Below are 26,852 nucleotides of genomic sequence, written 5' to 3'. Positions count from 1 at the left end.
AATTTTAAAAGTCTGTAAGAACCAGATCTATATTTTCCACTGTTGTAAGAAACAAGAAGAGAGCTCTACACCATTATTTATTGTGTTGTACAGGGATGTGCTGGGGTCTGTTACTTGTTATTTAATCCAGAGGTGCATTCAGCTGTGTATTAGTAGCGAGCACTGAGCCATTAGAGCAGCAAAAGATAGGACAGAAATAAACTGTTGGCTGCAATTGCCCCTTTAAAAAAGAACAGGACTTTTGAGAGGGGAGAGAAGGAGATTCCTTGGCCTCGGTGGAGTTTATTATTCTCTGGAAACAGGTAAACCAACCCTGGCTCAGGAAGATACTTTAGAATAGGAAATGTTTTGCCTTTGAAATGTACCAGATTACATGTCATTTCAAATAGTGTTCATGGCAAAGATACCCCTGGGACCACCTTACAAGAGCTTTATTTCTTGCCTGCAAATTAGTCAATTCAAAACACTTCTCCTCTCATCTCTGCCTTCAGCTCTTAATACCACACACGCCATTCGTAAAATAGCGGAGAAGAATGAAAAGACCCTGAATACAATGGTACAATTAAAAAAATAAAACAAAAGGCTGTAAAAGCAAGAACAAGATGGGTTTCAGCAGACAAGGGGAAGAATGAAATTTTGGTGCATTTTTGGAGGCATTTCAATAAATCCTTTTTCTTCCGTTTCAGCAGGGGCTCATTGAAACAGCTACATTTTCCAAGTGCAGGCAGACAGCCAATAGCATCTAAATTATTTTTAAGAAAGCACTTATAGCACTAAGCACTCACTACTACTAAATCCATCTTAGAGGAGAAGGGTGGAGTAAGAAGAAAGGTCAACAAATGTATCAAGTTCTTTGTGTAATGCCTCACTGACATTTTCCAACTCCCTCAGCTGGCTTTTATTTTTTTATTTTTTATTTCTCAGAATCCTGGTAAAATGCAGTAAAGGATTTAAGGTTATCATCTGTCTCTCTCTAACTTCTGACATCTCTTTATAACAAGAAAGAGTCACAGCCAACTGTAACAGGAGGGCAACACAATGAATCCTGGTAAGACAGGGAAGGGGGGAGGTTCAACTTTGCTGCCCCTTTGCCCCTGTTTCTTCCTCACAGAACAGAAGTGCCATCTGTTACTAGTCCTAACATGCATGCATTTCATTTCCATTCAGTAATAACTATCACAGGAAAAAGATTATCAAGTGATCTAAAGCACTATCAGCATTAGCAGATCTTCCCATCCAGTGTTTTGTTTGCACCTCCAAAGATCTAGCAGATGAAATGGATGTGGGCAAGTGCCTTAATTGCCTAGGATTATTTTGTTTTCTGGTAGAGGACCATATGGTCAAGGTGTGGATTATGACCAGACTGAGAATATTTAGGTGCTTAGGTCGGAAAGAGATTTAAGAAAATCAAACAAGAGACTGATGTTTATATTCTCCAATCCAAATTCAGTACAGTCTTTGTTACTTGGTGTTATAATACATCATCATAATAATGGAAAATCAAATCAACACATGTTGTGTGAGAGCAGACAGTATACTTATTAAAGTATAAGCCCATTTTAAAATAATCTGTAAAAATGTTTCTTAGGCTTCAGTCAAATTTGTCACATTCACAAATAAAAATCCCAACACCACCAAACACCTTCCAGTCCATCAAACTCAGTTTAAGATTGTGCTAGTTTTGCGGGGGTAGATTTTCTGGGTTATTTTTCTTCATAGCAGCTGGTATGGGGCTGTTTTCTGGATTTGTGCTGGAAACAGTGTTGATAATTCAGAGGTGTTTTAATTATTGCTGAGCAGTGCTCACACAGAGTCAAGGCCTTTTCTGCTCCTCACACTGTTCCACCAGTGATGAGGCTGAGGGTGCACAAAAAGTTGAGAGGACAACAGCTGGGGCAGTTGACCCCAAAGAACCAAAGGGATATTCCCTGCCATGTGGCATCATGCTCCCTGTAACTGGAGACGGGAGTTGGCGGAGGACTGCAGCTCGAGGACTGACTGCGCATTGCTGTGGTGGTGGTGAGTAACTGTTCTTCATTAGCATCACTTTTTTTGGGTATCATTTCTCTTTTTTTTTGGTATTATTATGGATCTCTCAGCTATGCCCAGTTTTGCCTGATGTCTTATTGCTGAAGGAAATGAGGTGCAGCAGCAGATGTTTGCCAAAGAAGGGTGCCTACAGTGTGCTGTTTGCAATGCAGGGTAACAATTAAACAACTGGTGCAGTGGGATTTCTCTGTCAAAACCCCTCAGGTGTTGCCCTGGTTTTTCCTCTTGCTGTCTGTACCTGTCTCTCATTTCTTCAACTTCACATCTTTTCCCCTTTGCTCTTGCTGCCTGTACACATTGTTATTTAAAACACTTCTATGACCAGAAATTGGTCACCCTGTCAAATGCCAGCTTTCTTCTCAAAGGCTGGGGACTTACCTCAGATGTGGGAGATGCATGGCCAGTGCTGCTATAATGTAAACAAACTTGTAAAATTGTTCAAGAGGAAAAAGCCAAGAAAATTACTAGCAAGTAGTTTGTGCTTTAGACTAGCTTAATTTGTTCAAGTCAAATCTGAAGCTGATCTGTCTGGCAAACCCACTGATGCCTACATTGTCAAAATACATGAGACAACATTTCATTTCTCCAAATTTCCATTAATTTCATTGCCTTATTTTCTTTCTTTTCCTCCTACACCAGGATGACATTTTTGAAGTGTACTTTTAAGAGCATAATTTGATCAAATGATCCAAGGGAACTCCCTATAGATATCCATGATTTAGTGCTAGAATCTGCTCTAAAGGTTAGCATGCCTGACAATGAAAATTGGTTTAATCTCAGTTAATTTTTAAATAATTAATAGAGTGTGTTTTTTCTGAGCAGAACTGTGTCTTGCTTACACACCTCAATGAGAAATGTATCAAACAAAGGCGGGGCCCTGCCATGTGTGGTGGTGGGCATTCCAAGCATCCCAACCCTGACCAGAGCAGTCTTTGTCACCTTACTGAAGTCAGTCACTGCACATGTCCTCATTCCTAGATGCTTGTAGCTGACTTCCAGATAACCTTGAAGATACTAGGCAAGAATTCACTGGCTGGCTGATTTATGTTTTGGTATAGTAGATATAGTAGGTATAGTAGTGCTCTGAAAACAAGTAGAGTCAGCATCTGAATCTGAAATTTTTGTCTTCCCTTTCTCTTCTCCATTTGGAATTTTATTTTCCAGCTCAGAACCCAGGCACTAGAAGCCAAAGAAATCTCTTTTATCAGGTTAATTTTTTCATCCTAGTCCTGGGTCACATCCATGTAGGCTTTGGGCTCCTCTGCTCTGTCACTCTTTTCAAAGGGAAGAAGGAAACTCTTGGTATGGGTGCAGAACTTAGAAGAGATCTGTGCTGAATAAGAGCAAGAACGCAGCTGCACAAGACTCAGCATACTTCTCACAGACAAAATGCAGTGAAGGAAAAGATGACACTTTAAGCTAAATGAGAGATCATTATACAACACTCTTGCCATTCTGCTCATTCTGGGGAGGAATATATACATGTGACAGCAGCACTCAGGACATGAAGAGCTACTTTGAAAGTTGATGTGTTTCCCAGTGTTTGAGATGAAGGTGGAAAGTAGAGAGTGAGAAAATTGGCTGTCCCTGCAGAGGTGTCCCCCAGCCACAATAATGTTTGTAAAGCTGTCATGCTTTTCTGTCCTTAACAAGAAAGCAGCCTGGACTGGTTTAGGGAAAATGCATTTTGTAGGAAGCATTTCAGACTGATGTTCTTCCCTGAAGAGGGAGTTTTCCAGAGGCCTGGCAGAGCCAGCTGGCAGCATGAGCAGCTCGAGCTCTTAAGCTACAGCAAGGAGACCCAAGCAGAACTACACACACTTGCCCATATTCCCTTGTACTGTGCTGAACTGGGAAGGCATGCAAGGGAGACCTGAAAACCTCAAGGCAAAGGACTGCTCTGTGGGCTGCTTGGCTACACATACAAGTGTACATACACAGAGTGGTAAAGGAGAGCTCATGCAGGGTTTGTGCAGTACTGGGAGAGTTAACTGGGCTCTGAAAGTAAGCTATACCCTTTCAAACAGACCAAGTTAAATGATAGTTGAGGGAGTTACACTAGCAGTTGGGTTCTTTACTCAGCCTCATGTTCTCAGAGGGCTTTGCTCACTGCACTGCCTTGTGAAATACAGCAGTAAAAGCCTGTGACCAGAGGGAAGGTGGTAAGCCAGTGGTAGCACTAAATTAAAACGGCAGCATGCAAACTCACTGACCTCTTCGTGAGTGGTAACCTTGAGTGAGAGCTAATTCACTGGACTGATTTTATTCAGCTTGTCCATGAGAAAATAGAGCACAGCAGCATTGACTGCAACTGGCCAAAAGTGCCTGTGAGCTTCAGAGGTCTTTATAGTGCTTGTTTCAGCTTCCAGGTTCTTAAAGATGTTGGCGCTGTTATGATGTGCTGTTACACTCAGAGGTCTTCTGTTTGGCTAAAATGTACTGGCAAAAGAATATAAATTAGTCTAAGAATTTATTGTTGGTCCGATTAATGTTTTAAACAGTCTGATGGTCAAAATTACTTAATGAGTATGGGAAGACCTCATTAAAAATAGAGTTGAAATTGCTACACTAAAGATGCCCTCTTCTGGTGTTGTGCTTACTCCCCCAGTTCTCCTTTGGGTCTTAAGACTGGTATTCCTCAAAAGGAATGGGGGAGTATTGTGATGAGCTATCACCAGGATTCATGTGTTACTCATGGGAGAGGGATGTCTTTCTTCTCAGTCTGCTGTCTGTTTGGATTTAGTTTTACATGTTTTCTTAACACTATTATCTAACTATGATTACATGGCTGATTTGTGTCAAATGTGTCTGTACTCTTCCCCACAGCTAACTCTAGAATTGTAGGCAGTTCAGTTCACAATGAATAACCATTTGTTATTACCCTAAACTAGAATTAAGCTAAAACAAATCTAGTCAAGAGTGCCTTACAGCTGGACAATTGCTATCACAGCTAAACCAAGTTAAAATTCTATCTAGGCCCAGAAAAACCCAGAGCATTGCTGAGTCCCTACACTGTCACCTCAATACAAACCCTATTGCTTTTTATTAATAATGGCAAAATCACATTTATTGGGCTATAAAGTCACTTTGAATAGTCTGTGAAATGCAGAGCAAGGACTTTCAAACCCTGCTATGACTGCAGAGTCATGACTGAGCAGCAGATCTTGGAAACATTCTCCTGTTCCTAGCTTCTCTTGAATTAGAGTAATTCAAAGTCTGATTGACTTGTATTTCTTCATTGCCATCAGGAGGCCAGCTAACAAAAGTATTTGATTTCCATTGCCAATATAATTTGCCCAATCAGCAGGAATACTGCGATTATTAAACTGAGAGCTATAGTTTGTAGTGCTAAGTTAAAAATTCTTGTAGCTGCAGGAGACCATAGTGTAACCTGATAAAGGTATAGGATAATTAAGAAACATGCTTGAATCTAAGATACAGACACACAGACAGGCACTAGCAGGCAGGTTTTACAAGAGGTAGTTCACTACAGCTTCTGAAGTTCAGTCTCTACACAAACACAACTAGATCTCATATATATTGTTTGAGATTGATTAGAAACAGAATGAGAGATGTTTTAGTCACACCTGTTTAACTTTTGAGCTAAGTAATCATCTGAAGACTGGAAACTAATATCTTCACATCTCTATTAAATATTTCAATGCTATTTGTCGGCATTCTTCTGAAAAGACTCACTGAATATTTAATTTTCTTTGGCAGACTGTGTTCACAGATGCACGTCTTTAATAACAGAAGCACTTGTTATACATTTCCAAAATTATCTGAGCTTCCTACAAAAAAGAACTTTTCCATCAACTTTATATGTAACTATGCATGTTACATATTTGCAGTTTTCACCATGTACAAAATTCAGGATGCTTTTAAATACCTCCCATACAACTGTACATAAATGGTACATTTATTTTAAAAATGTGATTTTTCAATGGCAAAAAAAAAATATTTATACCCTGTTGATCCATTTTTTGTTTTAAAAGCATGCATAGATTCAACTGTACTTGTAAATATATGTATCTATATTAATGTTACAAGTGTAGATATTAATATCTAGTGATCTGTTAAATGTGATTACTCTACAGAAGAGGACAGACCTCGTCATCTGGAGATGAGGGAGTCACAGCCTTCCAGGAATCCTCTTCCAATGTTTCACCACCTTCATGGTAAATGATTTTTCCTAATCCCTGGTTAGAATTTCTCTTGGTCTGACTTCTGCAGGTTGCCTCTTTCTTGTCCTTGTGCACATCTAAGAAAAACCTGTCTCTGTCTTCTTTGTAGCCTCTTGTGAAGTATTTCCAGACAGCAGTAGATTCCCCTGCCCTCTTGGCCTTTTCAAGGCTGAAGAACCACAGTGCCCTCAGCCTCTCCTCACAGATCTCCTGCTATAGCCTCCACTGGAGTAGGTTAATGTCTTTCTTGTACTGTAGGAGATGCAGTAATTAAATTTAAATTTTTCATTTTTATAACATCTATTTTTTGTTCATACAATTACTGACAGTGTAACACCCTTAACAGCTATAGCTGTAGCTTCTTTTTGAGTTTTGTCTTGTTTGGTTTAGTTGCATGTGCTTGTACCTCAGTTGCCAATTTTGTTGTCTGAAGTCCAAATTTTTCCTTGCACTGCCAGTTCTTCAGTTACCTTCCTTGCTGCTAACCAGACAACCTATGTTTCAACATGTTACAGGCTTTCCAAGTGAAACCTTGCCCCTCCACTCCTTTCCATCCTTCCGTCCTTCCTTCCTTCCTTCCATCCTTCTCTTTTCGCAAAATCTTCCTGAATACATCTGCAAGATGCTGGAACCCAAGGATATGGTTTCCTCTGAAGAGCAGGTTAACACACTGCCCGAGGACCAACAAAATTTAGGACGAAGAATACCTAGAGGAGAGGATCCAGGATTTTACAGTGACAGGAGTAGGAAAGCTTCTCTGAGTTTGACTCTAAAATTTCTGACAGCACTTGGCTCTGCCATACTGCTGTATGGAGTGCTTCTGAGTTTCATCTTCAAGTCACTGAGAACAGAGGATACTCAGGATTTAGCAGAAATTATTCTCCCTTTTGAAGGATCAAGCTCTTAAAGAACCCCCACTGTTAGGAATATGACCTCTTCAGGTACTTAAAATTACTTAATTAGCATTATAAACATTAGAAAGAACAAGATCATTCCAGCAAAGGTAATAGAGCTGTAATTGCAGGTGTTACAGAATTTAGTACAAAAGATGGGTGTTCCCAATATTTGTTTTAAAGTGTTTTAAAAGGCTTTATAAAGAAGTGAAGAAAGCAAGCTATCAGGTAGTGGGGTTTTTTTCTCTCCATGTTTTTGTGAACTAAGATTAGAGGGAATACATAACAAGCATCTTCCTATTAAATTTGCCCATGACAAATAGTGCAGCTGCATGTAGTGTGCAAGAACATCTGTAGAATCATGACACATGCAGAATTCCCCCACACTGAGAGCGTGACACTATACTGAAAACAATTCAGTTGTGGAAGCAATATAAGTACATTTTATATAATCTTTCTCCACCTTCTCCTCCCCCTTATCTTTTGAATCATGTTAACTGCAGGATTCTGTCACGTCTTCCTACCATCAGTAAAAAAGTATAAAAGTGACTAAGCATTTCAGAATTATGCTCTTCTATTATTAGCAGCTAGGATGCAGACATTTCTTACCTGGAAAACAAAAAAGGAAAGAATAACCAGTGGCAGAAATGCACTAGACTGACACCAGAGCTTACTCCAAATGGAACTTGACATGGCTTGTAGATGCAATTTAACTCTTGAGAAATCAAAGGGTGATTTTCTGTGTCAGCATCTCGTGTGGTTGTTCAGTTCAGAGTGAGCAGTTGGATTGCTGCCAGTTTTTACTTCACCCATGTAAATGACGGCACAAAGTGCTGTGAGATGTGATGGCACAAAGTCCTATGGAAAAATATGTCTAAAATCTATAGATTTCCAAAGTAAGGGGAATCTCCTTGCCTGGGATTCTGTGAGTTCCCATAGTTTACCGTTCAAATGTAGCTACGGTAGAACTTGGTAGATGACCCTTTAAGCTCCACATGGTCATAAAGAAGGACTGTGCCTTTTTCAAAATCCTTGAAGGCTTTTCCCAAAAATTATTTTAACAAAATATTTGCTTTCTTTTAAATATTCTATTGTTTTATCCCTGAAATAGTTTCTCTGCAATGTTTAGTTTTTAGAAGTAAGAAATTTTATAATTTCACTGCAAACACTGATTTTTGTAATGTCTGAGGTTGTCTAAATTTAGATTATGTGATGATAATACCATGACAAGGCAAACAGGTGCATGTTATGAACACATGGATCATCATCAGCTTGTTTCTTTGAAACATCTTACTTTCAGTCATTAGGACAGCTCAGGACTGATAACAATGGAAGCTCCAAGATAACTTCCACATTTTTTTATGCAGACTGCAAGGCAAGCATGAAGTTAGCTGTCTTGGTCATAATTTTCAACTCCTTGCCCATTAAATTCCTGCAACCCAACTGCAAAAACACTACCCTTATGAGATATTCCCATAAGGATTTTCTGGATAGGATACCTTTTTAGTTTACTTGCTGATACTCTGCAGTCAAGTCCTTTGAACTCTTGCTTCACGCACCACCTGAAAAAACCTTGTTTTCCTATTTCAGAGAAACATACTATCCATAAATGAGAAGGTGTTTAAAGCACTCTGATGACTGGAAAAATATGCAAGCACAACTGATATCCCCTGATGACATTTGCTTACTTGTAAGGGTATATTTATCTCTTAATTAAATTAGATATGGTACCTCATTTAATAATACAGCGACTTTCAACATCCATTTCCTGGTTTGTGTGTCCACTAACTGCTTGCACAAGATACACAGGCATGTGCATCAGCATGGCAGAAAGGAGCAGCGTACATCCTGCAGAGCTGGAAAATGCCTTCATTAACTTTTCAGTACCCACAACTTTCACATGGAGAGGTGCACATCCGGTGGCCACATGTAACTGCAGTCAGCTGTGGCCACTCCAAGCTGGAAATGAGTGTCTGAGCATCCTGCTCACTCATCCTTCCACTGCTGGAAGTGGAAGCCAGACCTGTGCTCTGGCTGTTCTCTTGGGTCAGTGCTTCAACAGCTCCTTGTAGTCCTGCGCTCCAGTTAATAATATAAACAGTGGCACAATTTTTAACAAGTTAGCACCAAAAGGAGGTGTGGAAAAATGTACCAGGGAAAGCTTCATTTATATGATATGTAAAATGGAGCACTAGAATTCCCCTCTTGCAGACTTGACTTTAAATAAGGAGTTTTATGGTAATTTAATAAGTTTTATTTTATTTTCTTCATCATGGAGATGCAGTGATTCTTGGAGGGAAAACACATACACATGGATATATTCACTGTGGGTAAGTGAATTGAAAAATAAAAATTATTAAAGGAATACAGTTAGTTTGATTTGGATGCAAAGGAGCCAAATTCAGCATCAAAATGATTAATACTATAGCTGATCTAATTCTTTTAGTTGTTTTTCTTTGCTTGTATTTTTGCTGCTGTGTCTTGTTTACAGCTTCTCAGCCAGAAGAATATCCCGAAGCAAATTGCTGTCATAAGCCAAAAAGGTATCCATAATTCATCCTAAAGCACTGTCAACTTAATTTTAAAGTAATTTCTCTTTGAAATTCAGGATGAAATGGTAAGTTTGCAAATCCAAAATCAAGCCATATGAAATAAAGGAAATACATACCTCCGTTTTCCTACTTCATTGTAAGGATAGTTTTTATTAATTAAAACTTCAGTTACTGGGAAGGGAAGAAAGAAACAAAGTTGGGAACTGTATTCTGTACAACTGTACCCATCTGTGTTGTGACTCCAGAGCTATCTCCTGCGCTATAGAGAAGTTTTTCAAGGCTTATAATAGCAGAAATTAATTTAGCTTGTGTATTCCTCTGAGCTCTTTGAGGAGTTGTTGTGGCCCTGTTGTGGCCTGTAAAACGCACACTGTGCTGTGGGGTCTCCTGCATTTGCAGGTGCTGTTGTGGGCCCTGTGCAGGTGTGCAGACACTCATGAAATGTCCTCAGTTTCCAAATGTTTCCAAACTGACCTCACACATCTCAAGTAAGTGAAGCTGATTCAAGTTCTTTAGCGGTAAGACACACACAGAGAGCAGGTGTGGAAGCTTGCTGTGGAGAATCACTGGAAATCTGGTGAAACCTGTGTCCCTGAGTGCAAGAACAGTGGCCTGGCAGCAAGGGTGAGCATGGCCTTGTTTGTGCTCTTGTGCACACTGGGGAAATGGTGCAGAATTCCCTGTCCCAGGACTCAGTTTATCGGCACAGAAGGAGCGGAGCCCCAGTGTGTGTTCCGGCTCAGAACTGCCACCGGCAGCCACGTTCTGAATCTCAGCACACCATGAAAATCCTCCTTTAATCAAATGCTCCCGGGGGAGCAAGAATTCAAGATGCACTTCCAGCCTGGGCTGTGCACACTGCCAGGTCAGTACTTGGCATAAAGAGCTTTCTGCTTGCCGGGCAGTGTGGGGGTTGGGGGACTGTCACAGCAAGCAGAACCAACTGGCAGCACGTGAGGTAACGACAGCACGAGGGCAGCAAGAAAGAAGAGGCAAAGGCACAGGACTGAGTGGGGCACTGTGGTGGCTGGATTAGAAAGCATTTTACTTCTCAGCTTGAACTGTTTAATTAAGGAATTTCATAGTAATTTTGACTAAGCTTAATGAGTAACAAATCCAGCGCTCTGGCACACTAAATTCTTTCTTGCAGTCTAAATAAGCTGCAGAGCTCAGAGCTGGAGGAATTCAGTGCCTTAACAGCACTTTCTCTCCAGCCTGCGCTGTAGGTAAGTGCTGTCCTGTGGCAACCTTTTTGGGGTCAAGTGATTTAGAGAGCTTAGACAAGGCTGGGGTTCAGGACCCCTATATTCAGACACAATCCTGAGCAGCAGAGCCTGTGAGGAAATATTTTCTGACATTTACTAGAGGGGCAGGGGAGGGAAGGGAGGACTCAGCTCTAGGAGAGATAGTAGGTGCAGCTAAACTAGAAGGAGGGGAAGGGCTCAGGAATATAATGAGGAGGTGGGGGAAATGACACTGGAATAAAAGGGTGAGTATATGAGATACACACTCATCCTGGCCTTCCTCTGTTCAAAGCACTCCCTCCAAGGGTGGGTATAAGACTTGAATAGAAGGAATGGATGTCAAAATATTTCCATAAGGAATATAATGCAATAAATCAGAGAAAAAGGGCAGAATGGAGGCAAGGAGCAAACGGTAGGAGAATTATTTTAGTTCTAAGTGAATGATTATGTCTCCTGAGTGATTACACATCAGGATGGTGGTGTGTTGGGGAAGATTGTTCAGCTAGATAGGAAGGAGTGTTCAAATTGCAGTCATTGAACTGTAGTTCATGCAAGGGTGCAAACAAGATAAGAAAAATAGACAAGTAAAATTCCAGCTGGAGTTAATGTGTCTTGGGCACTGCAATCCTTGTGAGTTAATGTAACTATCAAACAAGTGTGGGAAGAGTTGTTAGAGGAAGCTACTTTGAATACTTGTAAAACATAATCAGAGAGAGAGCTGATGAAGAAAATAACAGACTATTAAAAATACTCTGAACATAACTTACAAGTACTGGGTTAAGTACATGATCAGTAATTTCTTCCAAGTTTCTATCACAACAGGACCACCAGCAAGAAATACCTTCAGTATGACACACACCTATAGAGTCATCCCAGTATGGGGCTGGTGAAAGATGAGAGATATGATGCCAGTATATGGTATTCCATTCATTATACTGTGGTGAATGGAAAGTAGGAAAGAGCATGAGCAGTTGTTATGGTTGCTGGGGCATTAACACCTTGGGCAACAGCAGGCATTCAGAAAAAAGAGAGTTGCCATGTTTCCTTCATAGCTCTGCATCAGTTTTCCTCTCACTGGCATTTGTCCCTTTTTGATTCAAATAGATAATTTAATATATTGAAACGAATGTGACTTTTATCCAGTTTTTCCCCAGTGCTGAGGTTTGATCTTATGCCAATGATGACTGTAAATATAAGACCAGGGACTTTTTATGTGGCCATATTATTGCCAGGCACTTCTGCCACTTTTCTATTTAGCAACTGTTGTAGTATCCATCCACTCTGTGACTGGATCAAGATCTTTTGTTCCTGGAATAGGGACCTGGAATAATAAAGGTTAAGTTTTAAATCTCTACTTACAGAAGCTAGTATGTCTCAGAATTCACTCACTTGGGCTTTTTGTAAAAAAAAAGCAGCATCACTGGGAAAAATCTATTTGTCCTCACTTCACCCAAAATTCCAGGGATAAAAAAAGGATGAGGTTTCCTGCACTGAATCCAACAGCCCTTCTTTGGCCTCCAAGAGGTTACTGGGGACTTAGTAGTGGGGAAGTTCTGAACTGATCTTTGCTCCATGTGGAGCAAAGTCTGCAATTGCTGTGCAAACCATTGCCAGTTATTCTTTCAGATGTTTAAAATCAGAGTTATATTGCTTTATTTATATGCTTGTATTTTGTCTCCAGGTGTTTTATGAGAACATGGAGCTGCGTGTCACAGTACTTTTTTCCATGGGTCAAGGGAGACTGTTCTAACACTCCCAGCTTCTGTTGCCCAGGTGCCTTCTGCTGTAGAAATCCTTTGTTACCATGGAGGGCCAGTCACACAGTGCTGACTGGATTATGTGCTGCCTAGTATGTCCACAAGTATTTGGGAATACAGCAAGAAAAAGAGAATAACAAAGCCTTAGTGGTTTGCTTTCCCTGACAGTCAGTGTACTAAGTTGGAAGAAACTGCAAAACCCCTGAGTTATTTTGCTCAGCAGTCCAGCATTCAGGGAAACCCAGAGCACAGGGGCAGTTGCTGCCAGTGCACGCCATTCCCTCCCTCCCCAGACTGGCTTTCTGGCCAAAGTTAATGATTCATAAGATTCTGCACTGATTTCACTGTGAGCTTCCACATTTGCATAAGTAAAAGCTTCTGCAGCTTCTGTAGGGAGATTCTTAGTGAAATTGCAGCACAAAACATTGATATTATGTAATTATGGTAGTTCATCTTAACTTAAATGAAATTGTTACTTTAAACTTGCTCTAAGTGGCTCACAATGTAACTTTTGTATGACACACCTACAAAACAAATGAGTTAATCACAATATGTGTCATTTTTAATTTTTCTCTTTCATTTTTCTTTCAGTCATTCTGTCTTTGTAATTAGCATGAAGACTACCCTTCAGTCAAAACTAGCCACCTGGAAAGTTTCAGCTTGTAATATGCAGCTTTTTTTGTGAATTATGAATGTGCAAAAAAGAGACCTTTCTCCTTACACCCACTTCCTTGCATAATTCAAATATGAATGAATGAATTTTATTCAAGCTTGCCAAAAAAAAAAAAAAAATCATATTTCAGCTGATAACAAGCATGAAAAATTTCACATGAAAGGGATTAAAAAAAAAAAAAAGAATATTCTGAGCATGGGAGAACAGCAGGTTAAGACAGAAGTCTCAGTGCAGCCTTAACTATAACAATTGCTATCAAGCAAATACTATATCCAAGCACTAAATCTTGCTTTGTGCTGCCCTGGTGCACAGTAGCAGAGACAGAGAAGAATAATAAAAGCTGTTCCCCTTATGCAAACAGCAGGGCACAGCACTTGACAGAATACAAGCAGAAGGTGAGCCTGCCTACTGTTCTGGCTTGCTAACCATATTCCCAAGGACTGTGTGTTAGTTGTCACCTCTCGCTCCTGTCAGATAGCAAAAGGTACTTCAAACACTAGCAAAGGGAATGTTTTGGTCCTTCCCAGAAGAATATTTTACCAACTCCTTGCCTCTAAATGTACTGTTCTACTACATAAAGTATTTGAAAGAATTTGTATAAACAACATCACGGTTTAACAGGTCAAAAAGGGAATGGAATCAGTGCCAGGTATTTTTCTGATTAACTGTGTATTTTAAAAATATGTATCTGTGAAGAAGGTATTATCTGCTCAAAGCAGAATGAGATTTGGGCTCATGCCAGTACTACTTTGAAAATAAACTATCACAGTGAAGAAAAGTTACCTTCTGGAACATTTCTGCATCATATTTTCTCTTGTTCTTAATAATGTTTTAGTTATAAGTCCAGCTCTCCTTTTCCACTCAAAAAACAGGATTAAAACTTCCATTCATTTATTATGTATTTGTAAAAAAAATTACCAATTGCAGTGGCTAAACAGTAGTGAATACTAAAGTATTACCTTGCAGATTCACATATCCACATGTATTAGAGGATCAACAGACAGGGTTTGCAAGTGGCAAGCTGAACATAAAAAATCCCCCTCCAGTCTGACGTGAGTTGACTGTTGCAAGTTGAGCTTGGCAGCAAGTGACCAAAATTGAGTTGTCAGCATCCTCCTGCACAGTGGAAGAAGTTGGTGCTTTCTTGTGCAGATGCAAGAGTTTCTGTGGGAAAACAGAACATAATCATGGTTCTGAATGTCTCTGTGGATTGGTAATGTCTCTAATACATAGATCACTTGTGCAAATTCAGTCCCAGCTGGATGGGAAATTATTGAAAATGGTTGTTGTTTGATTGATATAAAATGAGTTGTCAGCTTGATTCAATGCCTTCAGGGCAGATGTCCACAGCATAATTGGCACCTGTCAGAAGCAAAGAATTCCTTGGTACAGAGTAGCAACTACTCATGCAACCACCCAAAAGAGACCTTGCGTGCCAGGGCTCATAGAAGAAGGCAGACAAAAAATAATTTTACTTCTGGGCAGGATCTTTTATGCCATAAAGTCAGTAAGAGAATTGACATGACACTTGGTGCAAGCTTTTCCCTGGGATCCTGGCTAGACACGATCAGCTTTTCTGCTATTTGGTCAATATTCTCCGTAAGAATTAGAAGAAAATCACATACTTGGTTACTTATTATTAATGTCATGGTAAAGGCGTTTTTATAAAGACTAGTTAATAAACACTTACATGTTTGCTTATTATAAAAAATGTTGTGAATGCTTTATTTTTTATATTTCTTGAGAAATTCTCCTCACAACAATACAACTAGAGAAATAAGAAAGTGTCTTCTCAGCAAAAATACGGCAAAGAAACAGCAGGACTGAAGTACAGCAATGTCAGTATTACACTGTTTGCTAATAGTAAACAGTTACCTATTGTTTACCACAGAGTAGATTTAAACTGATTTTTTCCTGTAAGTCACTAAATACCTGCCATATGGTTATTACTGCCTTTGACCAAGTGTGGTACAGCTAACAACAGGAGTGAATTCTATTTCCCATCACCAATCTGTCGAGCTGGCCACCTTCTTCATGGGGCTGGTGCTTTGGGAGGTACTAGCTGAAGGACTTTCCATTAAGACTCATTTTACTGTCTTCATCTTGCACGTGGCTCAACTTTCCTTCTTTCCTTTCATCTCTGTTTCCTCCTTTAGATTATTTTTCATTATGCCTCCCCCCCAGCATACCCACACTTTGCCTTTCATCTCTCTGCGTATGCTATTCCAGCACTTGTCAGGCCCAGCAGGAGGCACATGGGAGAACCAAACAATATGATATGTTAGGTGGAAGAAAATATTAGAACAATCATTTATTGTCACACTTTAAAGAGGTCTGCTATGTTATTTATTTTATTATTCTGTATTAGGTACATGGTTTAGTTTTACAGGCATTATTAATCACTAAAATACATTACACTTTCAACCAGGACGTTAACATTTTAAATGCATTCATCTTGCTTCTTTAAACAGAAACAATGGGTCTTTTGCACTGCCCTCCCTCTCCTTTAGTCAATAAATCCTTTCTATTGATTCAGGAAATAACTATAAACCCTGTTTTATATTTTAAGTTCCACTAGCTACAGTCAGCCATATAATTTTGCTCAATAACAAATGGATCTTCTATTTTTGCTCTTTACAATGTGTTTGGTTATCAAACTCAGCTTAAAAGTATTGGGTAGGAGAGGACAAAACCTATAATGGCAGTGAGCCACCATGAGAGATTTCCTAAATGAATGTTGCAATAAAGTATCTGTAAAAAGTGTGTGTGTGTGTGTGTGTGTGTGTGTATGTATAAAAAGCAGTCTCGTCAGTAGATGAATGATAAATGAAAAAATCCATCAGTGAGTATGGATTCCCTTGAGCCAGCCTTGATCAGCAGACAATATGGATTTTTGATAATTCATGGCTTTGCCATTATTTATTTTCTCCTGGAATACCCACTGAAAATCTCAGAAAGATAATTAGAAAATTATCATATTGCTTAACTAAGTAGTGCAAACTGTATTAAATTCTATGTATCCCAATCCTGGACAGAATCATTAGTGTTGTTTAATTGTTACAAATATAGTCATCGCATTTTAATAAATTGCCTTCATTGTCAATATCCACAATCGACTACTTCCCTTAGTGTTCATGGATAGGTTAGTTACCAGGTAATCTTACAGTTAAGATATACCACAATGAAGCAAAAATGTAAGAAAATGCAAAGGTCAAAACCATGTTTCTATTATGAAAAAAATGAATGATAATGACATAATTTTTTCAGCTCATCAGGTTCTTTGCTAAGTGCCTCTGTTATTGCCAGATCAGTAGTGTATAACAAAGAAGTGCTTTCTGTAGGCTGCTTCATTAGCCTGCCCTGTAGGACCTCACCTCAGACCTTTCACTAATCTGTTGGCCAGCTCAATAGCCTTGTTAGTTCTATTCACTTCTTCCTGGCAGCGGATTTTCTCAGCTGTAGCTCTCTCAAAGGCAGTGGTTAAGGCAGCCAGGATTGTGTCTAGTTCCTTCAAATAATAACAGTAACAAACAACTTTGGATATTGTAAGAACACATAAAAATATTTCTGCTATCCCATTTTATATGGCTGAAAGTTAAATTACACAGTGCAAGAAAGGTGTAAACATTAACTGTGCTCAGAATTTTGTTTAGGTTGTGGTGGAAAGGTGGTTTCAGGAAAACCTGGGGAAAAGCAGGGCTGGTCTTCTGATTTCCCCCAGTTGTTCAGAACAGCCTTCAAAATGAAATTACAAACTTGATTTCATATCAGCAAAAAAGGAATATCCCCTTCTCCCTGAGAATTCTGAAATGAAATGAAATCTATTTCTTATTACAGCTGTGTATCTTCTATGAGAGATCCCAAACTTGAAAAGACAGCTGTTAGGAAACTAAAGAAAGCAGAAGGGTTTAAAGGTGATAGAAAAATACTTGAAAATGCACAAGTCAGTGCCCTTTGTTGACTTTTTCAGTTATATTATGTTTCCCAGTGCTCACACTGTTTCTGAAAGCAGCCTGAAATCCCCAGCCACCTTAGATTTGGGAGCAAGCAGCTCAGTGTCTGATACATCAAAACATTTGAGCACACAAACAGTCCCACTAGGTCAAAGCCTTGGTTATTCCCAGAGGGAGGAGTGGAAAATAATTCATGGATGACTGAGCACGAAGACAAGGCAAGAATGACGTGCAACTGCAGAGAGTCACAGGCAGAGCACCCAAATGAGTCTGAGTGCAGAGGCTGGACTGCCTGGGGAGCTGATAAAGGGAAGGTCAGAAGGGTGCTGTAAGGCCCCAGCATAGCCAGGCTCTCCAGGACTGGTGTCACTGGGTGCCCGTGAACAGGGCCAGTGCCTGGGGCTGGGGCTGTCTGCACGATTCTCTCCAGCAGCAAACACGTATTCCCTTCAGCCTAGCAAATACATGTCCATGCAGCTCTACTGAAGTCAGCAGTATTCCCCAGGGAAAGTCAGAGCTGAGCCTGGCTCCTGGGAGAGGGCTCTGCCTTTATCCCAGCAGTGCTGCTGACAAGCTCTGGGCACCTTTGGGAAGGTGAAGGGGTGCTCTGGGAATCTCCCTAGAGAAATGCTGAATGGGTGCCTCAAGTCTTCCTGCCTTGAGGACACCATGAGCTGGAACCTGTGTTGTAATAGGACATTAAAAGGAAACGTGAGATGGGACAGATGGCTGCTTTATTGGGAAGGTTTGGAGAACTTTGGAGTAAATTACAGCACAAGCATTTCTAAATGGGGCCCAAAGATCCCCTTTAAAGAAGGGCCCAGCAGTTTTGCAGCAGCCACGCAGCCTGGAGGGGCTCAGGAGGGGGCAGAGTGGGACAGGTTCCCCCTGCTGTTGTGTGTCCCATGTGAGTGTCAGAGTGTCCTGCTGGCCAGGGCAAGGCACGCTGCCTGGATCCTGCCTCTCCTTCCTGCACAGGGAAGATCCAGGCACCCACTGAAAACTTGCCATGCACGAGGAAAAGGACCTGCTGTGGTTCCAAGGCACATTATGTGGCTGCAGAGGCTGGGGATGTGATTCCATCATTTACCTGAAACTTAAACATGTTAGTGTGTGATGAATTATACTGACAAGTACCTTTGCCAGTATTACAATGAATCATGTGGGAAATGATTCTCTGACAGACAAAGGTATTACCATTAATTGAATTTTAGAGGCTTCTAAAATGACCAAAAAAGTCTTTCTTGATATATCTAGTTGTCTTGACTCTAAAGTTCATGTCTTTGAGCCAATCAGGATTTGCGCTTTCCCCAAGATTTCTGCCTTCCTCTGCAATGCATTCCTACAAATTTTGTTGCTTGATATGTATATACATCTCCTAAAAAGAAATTAAAGAGTTAAGGTTGTCAGATGGATAGCAATAGGTCTGTCTTCAGGTGAGATCAAGGACCAGTACTTAGGCACTGAAGCTAAGGGAATGTAGAGAGAAAAAAGTGGAGAAGCTACCTGCTGTTCTGAGCATGGATGCTGCAATGTTCATGCTGGGGAGCAGAACTTGCTTGAAGATTTTTTAGAGGTCATTCAGGAATTAGGAAGGATTTTTTACTGCAGTTTTGGGTCTACTGAGCCAGGCTGAAACACATTGCGTGCTTCTCTGCCCTCAGACCATTTAGTGTTGGCAAACCTTCCTCTAAAAGAAAAAAAATGTAAAAGGAAGTATTGGAAGAAAAAACTGAAGTGGAAGACAGAGACGTGAAAGAACACATTTATGTGTATATATATATATATCTGTGCGTGTGAATATGTGTGTACATTTGACATACATACACATACATACATTAAACATATATGTTTATGGTTGAACAACAGAAGAACAATTCCAGTTCATGAAGGTCAGATTCAGAACTTGTCAAAGGCACCAGAGGCAGAGAAAGAGCTAGCAGGAGCCATGTGGGGAACTGGAAGTTGCCAGCTCCTCCATCTATTTTTTTTTTTAGGGTTTTATCACATGAAACACTGTGTGCCAGGAAAAGTATGTAGCAGCTTACTGTTGGGTACCACTGCTTCCCTCTCATCCTTTCCTGCCTCATTTGCAATACGAGCACCCCTTCTCTGTGCCTTTACTTGGCTGGCAGGTTGTCTGTGATGTGGAACTGATTTGGGCAAGGACAGAGAGACCAAACTGCAGGTGAACAGTGGAGCTGCACAGAATAACTTCCTATCCAAATGGCAGCCCAGAACAATCAGGCCCTTAATGTGTTACAATTCATTTGACTATCCTATTTTTGACTTTCTGTAAATAATGTACTAAATGGATAAAAGAATATACCATTTTTCCTTCTTTCCTCTGAGTTACTGATAACAAGACAAGTTCCTTCCCTTACAGTTTGTGCATATAAATGTGATTAATGTAAAAAAAAAAAAAAAGTGCCAAAATCTCTTTATCTTTCTCTCTTTTTTTTTAAAGCATTGCCCTTTTCAAAACAAGGGGAAATTCAGTATAGTTTCAGTGCCACAGTGATCAAACAGTGTCACATCACTATGGCAATTGCTGCCCAGGCCAGGAATACAGATCAGCTTTAATTGTGCAACGCCTTATTGCTGGTGCATGTCAATCAGAACCTATGAATTGAGAAAAATTTGCTCTGTTCATTCTGTTAAATGATGTATCCAATTAAACCTGTTAGAATTCATGATCTTCAGTCAAGGTTAAATGAAAGTAGTTACTCCTGTCAGCTAGGTGATTAAATGCTGCCTACATCAGGCACATTTATGTGCAAAATTAAAATTTTGGTATAAAGCATGAATCTTTATGCATGCCAGTTAATTATCTTGCGGCTCCTCCATTTATTAAATGCCCACTGCATTTCTTCTTAATCATCAGCTTCCTTTCAAAACTTATTTCATACACTACATTATACTAAATTTCAATGTTTAAAATGAAACGCTCTCTCAATGAAAACTTCCTCTTTTCAAGGGTTTGGCTGTTGCTACGTTACTAAAGATGGCCATTAACAGTTTTTGAGTCATTATGCAGAAGGTCTATTCGTGTTGTTTTGCTCGCTTCTGAGACAGCATTATAGGAATCCCTCGAGTTGCTGCTGTGGGGCAGTTCCTCCTCCCCAGAGGGGTCTGAGTTCTGCACATCGGCCGGCTCCAGCACTCGGCAGGGCAGCGGCGGCGCTGCCAGGGCCGCGCTGCCTGTGCCAGCTCGGCCGGGCCGGCCGGGCCGGGGGCAGTGCAGCGCCGGGCTCTGCAGCGAGGCCAGCCCGGCTCTGCAGCGGGGTCAGCCCGGCTCTGCAGCGGGTTTGGCAGGGCTCTGCAGCGGGGCAGTGCAGTGCCGGGCTCTGCAGCGGGTTTGGCAGGGCTCTGCAGCGGGTTTGGCAGGGCTCTGCAGCGGGGTCGGCAGGGCTCTGCAGCGGGGTCAGCCCGGGCTCTGCAGCGGGTTTGGCAGGGCTCTGCAGCGGGGTCAGCCCGGGCTCTGCAGCGGGTTTGGCAGGGCTCTGCAGCGGGGTCAGCCCGGCTCTGCAGCGGGGTCAGCCCGGCTCTGCAGCGGGGCCAGCAAGCCCAGGCTGCCCCCGCAGGCTCCGCAAACACCGCAGCCTCCGGCGGGGCGCCGCTGGTGCCCTGCGCCCAGGGCTCGGGGCGCCGGCCCCTTCCCCTGCCAGCCTTCAGAGCTGCCTCACAATTCCCTTTGGCTTGGCAATACGATGCGTCCTGTTTGCCCCAGGCAGCGCCTATATTGCAATATCATATTTTAATTAGAAGAAAAATTATGTGTTGCACGCTTGAATTAAATTAAATTGCATATTTATATTTATAAGACACAGTATTGGCAGGATTTAAATGCTATATGAATTGAAGAACCAGAATACAGGTGTATTATAGTGATTTGTAGCTGAAACATTTGCTAGAAACGCACACAAAGCAGAGCTGTACCAAATGCTAATTTAATACCCTAAGACAACACTGTGCTCTTGCAAGCACAATTTCCCATATTCCATGTTAGCATTTATCCCCTTTCATTATGAAAAGGTATTAAGAACCTTTGTTACAAACAAGCAACATAAAAAATATGTCATACCACTTCACAACTACTAATGAATAATATCATTTAAAACAGACTGGGAAATAAACTAGTATAACACATTCTACTCTACTAGTACTATAAATATTCGCAAGGTTGTTATTAAAGATAAATGCACACAGTAATTTTCTACTTGTAGGTTTTACAGGTATAATTTTGAATCATACAATATTTTTTAAAACACATCACAAGGATGGAAACCAACAAAAAAAGACTGACTGGCAGCAATTCCTTGTGATCAATAGCTGACGTCTCCATCTATCTTTGAGGGCCCACATAAATTATATCGTGGCAGTGTGAACCTTCAAGAGGAGTGATGTGATTAACTTGTTCAGGGTCACGATGGGGAGCATCTGATCAGAAGGGTTTTACACCTGTGGCATTGCTGTTGTGCAGGCACATTTGCAGGGTGCATTCTGCAGGTGTCAGCGGCGGCCCTGAGGTGCTGCCAGGGGGAAGGAGGGCTGTGGACAGGCCAGCCTCCACTCCGTGTTCCTGAGGGGCAGCTCATTTTGTCTGCACTCAGATCCGAAGCTGAGAACTCTGTTTCACAGCAGGTGAGGTATGAATGTCACACACAGATCCAGCCTGAGCCTTCCTGGGAAGCCCTGGTGCAGTTGCAGCCGTGGCTGCCCCAACCTGCCCTTCCCAGACCACAACAGCCTCCACCCCAGGCCTCGGAGAGCAGACAAAAAGACCCCTCCTCTGCTGCTCCCCTAGAGCTGCAAATAATGGACTTCTCTTTCCTGGCAACTGCAGAAATAACCACAGATATTTTTTCCTGTTTTGTTCAGCAAATATAAGCTGTAAGTAAAAGCCCAATATCTTTAGATACCTCAACAAAAGAGGGAAAAAGAGAATCCACACTTAAAGAGAATAATTCCTCGGGGACTCTGACAAGAGATGGCAATGCCCCAGGGAAGGCAGCTGGAGAATAAGCCTCTTTGCAGGATTCTGGGATGTCTATTGCTGAACTGCTTCCACTCACTTGAACTATCTAGAACTCATATTTAATTCTTCTTCTTTCTCTACATGTTCTTACTCTCACCTCAGTCCTCCAAAAACAGATATAAGCTGTGAACCCCAGGCCCAATGTGCCTTAATGTTACCCCATGAAACAATACTGGCAGGACAATTTATTTCTGCTCAAAACAATTTCTCCATCCTAAAATTGTGATTGTTAGGTTAGCATCCCATTGAGATGAGAAAAGGAAAGAGCTGCACTTTCAGGTTGTGCCTAAAATTTTAAGGAAGGCAAGCTGCACCGATTTATCCTTGGCATACTGTTTTATACCCACAAGAACAAAAAACTTCTCTTTAGTGGCAGATTAAATTGTGCAGAAATGGACTGACACTGAGAAGACAAACACTGCAGTCTGCTTAAACAGGCTGAGTTGCACATCAAAGGCTGCTTGGCCACAATATAATATAAGTGTGTACACACACAGTCTTGGTTTATTTGATTTCATAAGTGGCTGTATATTTAAAATACATATAAGGATCTAAAAAAATTGGCATGGGATTATATCTTTTTAATAGATAGATTTGCAAAGAATCTGTGGTTTAGATTATATTAATTTTCAGGAAACTTGCCTAGAAAGTAATTAAATGTATTTTATCCATTAATTCTCTGGTTTTTGCTGCTTTGCATTGTGCTACAGAAGTAAAACTAAAAACTATGGAATGGAAGGATTTTTTATTTTTTTTAAATGAATATTATAAATGAATAGAGCAAGGGATGTTAATGTTTGTCATTTTCCTTATCTGTACACATGAATATGTTATATGCTCATTTCCATTGCAAATGGAACAACAGAATGATCATTGCAAACTGAAATATACTGTACATTTCATTTCTTCATTTCTTTGAAAATACCACTGACAAAAATAATCAATTGCTATATTCTTGTTCGGAAGCTCTGCATCTCATTGAAGGAATTAATGGTGTCCATCTGGAATAAAGCATGTAGTGTGTTCTGGAGGGTCATTATTATTCACTGCTGAAACAAAGTCAGCCCATGGAGCCCTGAACCATGACTGGACAATTGTGCAAGGCACTGTACAAACATGTAGTCATCCTGCTTCTTGCACACCTCTCCTGCACCTTGCTCACAATTAATGAAACAAAAAATGTATCGTAGCTACGTTAGTGAGAAAATACTGAAGAAGGAGAAGAACCTTTTGAGGTAAAAGACAAGCTTGTCACAAGAACAAGCCTGAATAAAATGTAGGTGGTATAGTTAAAGTCACGATTAAGAGGTTTCCATCCATCTGAGCAGTGAGGTTCTGGAGTAGCGTTCCTGTAGGAGCCATGGGGCACAAGAAACCTCCCAAGGGTTAAGAAAAAAATGACTCTGAGTTTTTTAGCTTTTTACTACTCTCTGTTTACTTTGCAAAGTACAGTAATATCTCCTCATTTGGCCCCAGAGATTAAAAAAATACATTGAGAGGTAGTGCCTAGCCCATAGTATTTTTTTAATCATCATAGCCAACAGAACCAAAGGAAGAAAGATCTGTAAGTGCAAGCATCAACTCTGAGCTCAAAATGACATTTGAAGACACAGTGAAAAACACCACTAAGGCAGGCAGGAGGACTGATACTTCTCAGATAATGATGAGGCTCTGTGGGACAGAAAACAATACGCAGAATAAATAGACAGGAATCAAACCGTAGGATGAATATAGGACAGGAAGGTAAACTGCATCCTGCTGAACAGAGTGGGAATGACATCCATGCACGCTTGGTCTTACTGCTAATGGGACAGTGGGTCACATCCTGAACCCTTACTCATGCAAGTAATCCCACTAAAATCAATGGGAACCATGACTGTAATGACTGCTTCCATGTCTCCACTAGGGATTGCAAGGTCAGGTCCATTTTCTGTGCAATATTGGATGAATGCTAGAAAATCAATATCTCTATTGAGACTTCTTCTTTTAGAGTAAAAATAAACCTGGACCATTTTGAGTTCAAATGTTCGTTGTTCCTGGGTGTTTTTATAAATTCCTTTTGAAAGCAAAATGGTCAAATCAAAATGGAGTGAAATGCTCATCTTTTTGGTGTGTTTTACAACTTATTGTTATACCTAGCTTAGCAATGCCATGAAGGTTAAAGGCAATTTCATAGTTTCTTTGTATTTAATCTTTATCTGTTAAAAAGAGACATTTTAGTCTAGCAATCCTCTCTATTCAAATGAGTCAGGGCTGAGGGATAAGTGTGGAGAAAGAGAATATCAGAGGCTATTTTAGGAATTTTGTTATTTGATGGAAAATTTTCTGGTCTTTGCCATAGAAAATTCAAAGAAAGGGTTTTTTTTTAGTAAAAATATTTTGGTGCAGTCATGGAAATATAAGTCATTGTTACAAAGCATTGCTTTGGTAACATGGAAAAAACCCCTACTCAATTCTGTTCACATTACAGGTTATTATCATACTTCAATCACTATGGAGCACCTTCAACTATCATTTTGTTTAAAATGCCTAAACCTAGCTTGGGGTATTTATTCTTAATTTGCTACTAAACTACAATTAAACCTACTTGTAATTGGGTCCAAATTGAATTTTCATACTGAAATATGTTAAATTCACATGTTTGATTCCCTTATACTTCAGTTGTGGTGGGTCACAAGGAAATTATGATTAATTCAAGGAATAAAAATGAATTATTTTAAGGATTTTCTAAATGATTTATGTTTTTCTGCAAGCCCTTGATGGTTTGAATGAAATTTTAAGATGGATGTCATTATGTTGGAGATGTGATCAGCTTCACGTCTGGAATGAACAGTAGTTTACAAAAGAAGTAATTTCACAGAAAAAAGCCAGATAAGTCCTAATATATTAGAAGCATAATATCCACCAATCAAGAGACTAACAAATAGGAGTGGCTGTATTTTCTCTCAGGGACAGTTCTTTGAAATTTTGAGAAAACACATCCCAAATCCATTCTCACCTCATGCATTCGGTTGACCCAGCTCAAATATTTTTCCCAAGAAATTTCATTCAACCACACTTAATGAAAGGATCAGTTCTCTTTCAATCCAGATTAATGGGAATTATGGATGATCAAGAAATAAAAATGCTTTGATGCCCAGGTTTCATCTAAGGTGATTGTATTTTTTCTGGACCAATACAAAAGTACAGACTTACCCTAGGATTCCAGCTCAGCTGGATTTACTGGTGTGCTGGGGAGCAAATCCAAGGATGTGTTCAGTGCTCAGTCCCTTTTACCCACCTCTGCAGGGCTTGTTTCCCACCTGCTGTGTGACACATTAGCCATAACTCCTTCTCCTCTTGCACCACTGCACACGGGACTGTGGTTTGGCTCTGTAACTGCTAACAACATTATTGACAAAGCACTGCTCCTAAAGGATAACACAACGAGCTCTTGTAGCACTCATTTATGGAATAACGTGCACTTTTCAGATACTCCACGCTTCTATTGGTTTTGGAGCTGTGTTACACAACACATTTAACTAGCACTAACAGCCTTGGAGTAGAAAAAACATGTAATTGAAAATTCAGAACAATTGGCACCACTACAACCCCACACAAGCACAGCACAATACTACAGCAAGTAGTATCTGTGTCTTCATGATGTGCCCTGCTTTACTTCATTATCTGATTTTTATGTTATTGTTGCAAATGGAGTTAAGCCAAATCCCAAAGCAATGGACAACACTTTACAGTGAGGTTTTTAGCTAACTGTGCTGTCTACAGGATAAGATTAAAAATGTTCCAATTCTTGGAAAAGTATAAAAATTAGGCATCAAAACAGGTCAGATACTTACATATATCTTTTTGATGTGCTCGTGTGATAGGAGAGCAGATTGATAAAGGACAGAAGAAATGCTAAATATGCACCATGACAAACAGTGAAAAATTAAGTATTGTAACTAACATTAATTACACTCTAGTAAGATGAATAGGCTGCTCATCATTAATGAGAATGTACACCTTTGTCTAAGTTTCACATCTACCTGTGATAAATGTGCTAACAGCGATAGAATACATCATAGTAACATTTGAATTAACAGCACACTAATAGATTGACATACAAGTATGAATAAAGCATTTAATCATAAACATTATACCACACCCAACAGCAAATTTTCTTTTTTGCATATATATCAGGTAAAATGTATAAACATTACTATTTTATTTCAGTTTATGCTGAGATAATCTAATGGTATTACCTCACACTATCCTAATATTTGTAATCCAGACTTATTAGATACTTACATGGTGGCTTTTGGGAGACAGTCAGGCAGTTTAATTAAACAAGTAAGGGGGATTTCTGAATAGACAGGGTGGGGCTTGATCTCAGGACAAACTACTCACTGACTCTTGCCCATGTGGCAGGGATGGAATACCCAAACAACCTTTGTGATGGGTTGACTCCAATGCTTATGGAAGGATTACTTTAAGTTACTTTTCATGAAAATGGAAGCAGGCCTGCTAGCC

General features: G+C 40.3%; 2 long non-coding RNA genes across 2 annotated transcripts; one reads left to right on the top strand and one right to left on the bottom strand.

Moving 5' to 3' along the window:
• The first annotated feature begins 636 nt into the window (after positions 1–636).
• LOC134552140 (uncharacterized) lies at positions 637–13,300 on the top strand. The gene is made up of 4 exons (XR_010080776.1): positions 637–1,048; positions 6,147–6,227; positions 9,405–9,456; positions 12,604–13,300. It is a non-coding gene; the product is annotated as an uncharacterized LOC134552140 (long non-coding RNA).
• Positions 13,301–13,436: 136 nt separating this feature from the next.
• LOC134552141 (uncharacterized) lies at positions 13,437–26,082 on the bottom strand. Its single transcript, XR_010080777.1, has 2 exons — positions 25,539–26,082; positions 13,437–14,516 (listed from the first exon to the last, which is right to left on the bottom strand). It is a non-coding gene; the product is annotated as an uncharacterized LOC134552141 (long non-coding RNA).
• Positions 26,083–26,852: the final 770 nt, after the last annotated feature.

Source organism: Prinia subflava, chromosome 6, assembly GCF_021018805.1.
Source record: "Prinia subflava isolate CZ2003 ecotype Zambia chromosome 6, Cam_Psub_1.2, whole genome shotgun sequence".
Classification (NCBI taxonomy): domain Eukaryota; kingdom Metazoa; phylum Chordata; class Aves; order Passeriformes; family Cisticolidae; genus Prinia; species Prinia subflava.
The sequence above is the reverse complement of the archived record's forward strand: the minus strand, read 5'-3'. Positions and strand labels throughout refer to the sequence as shown.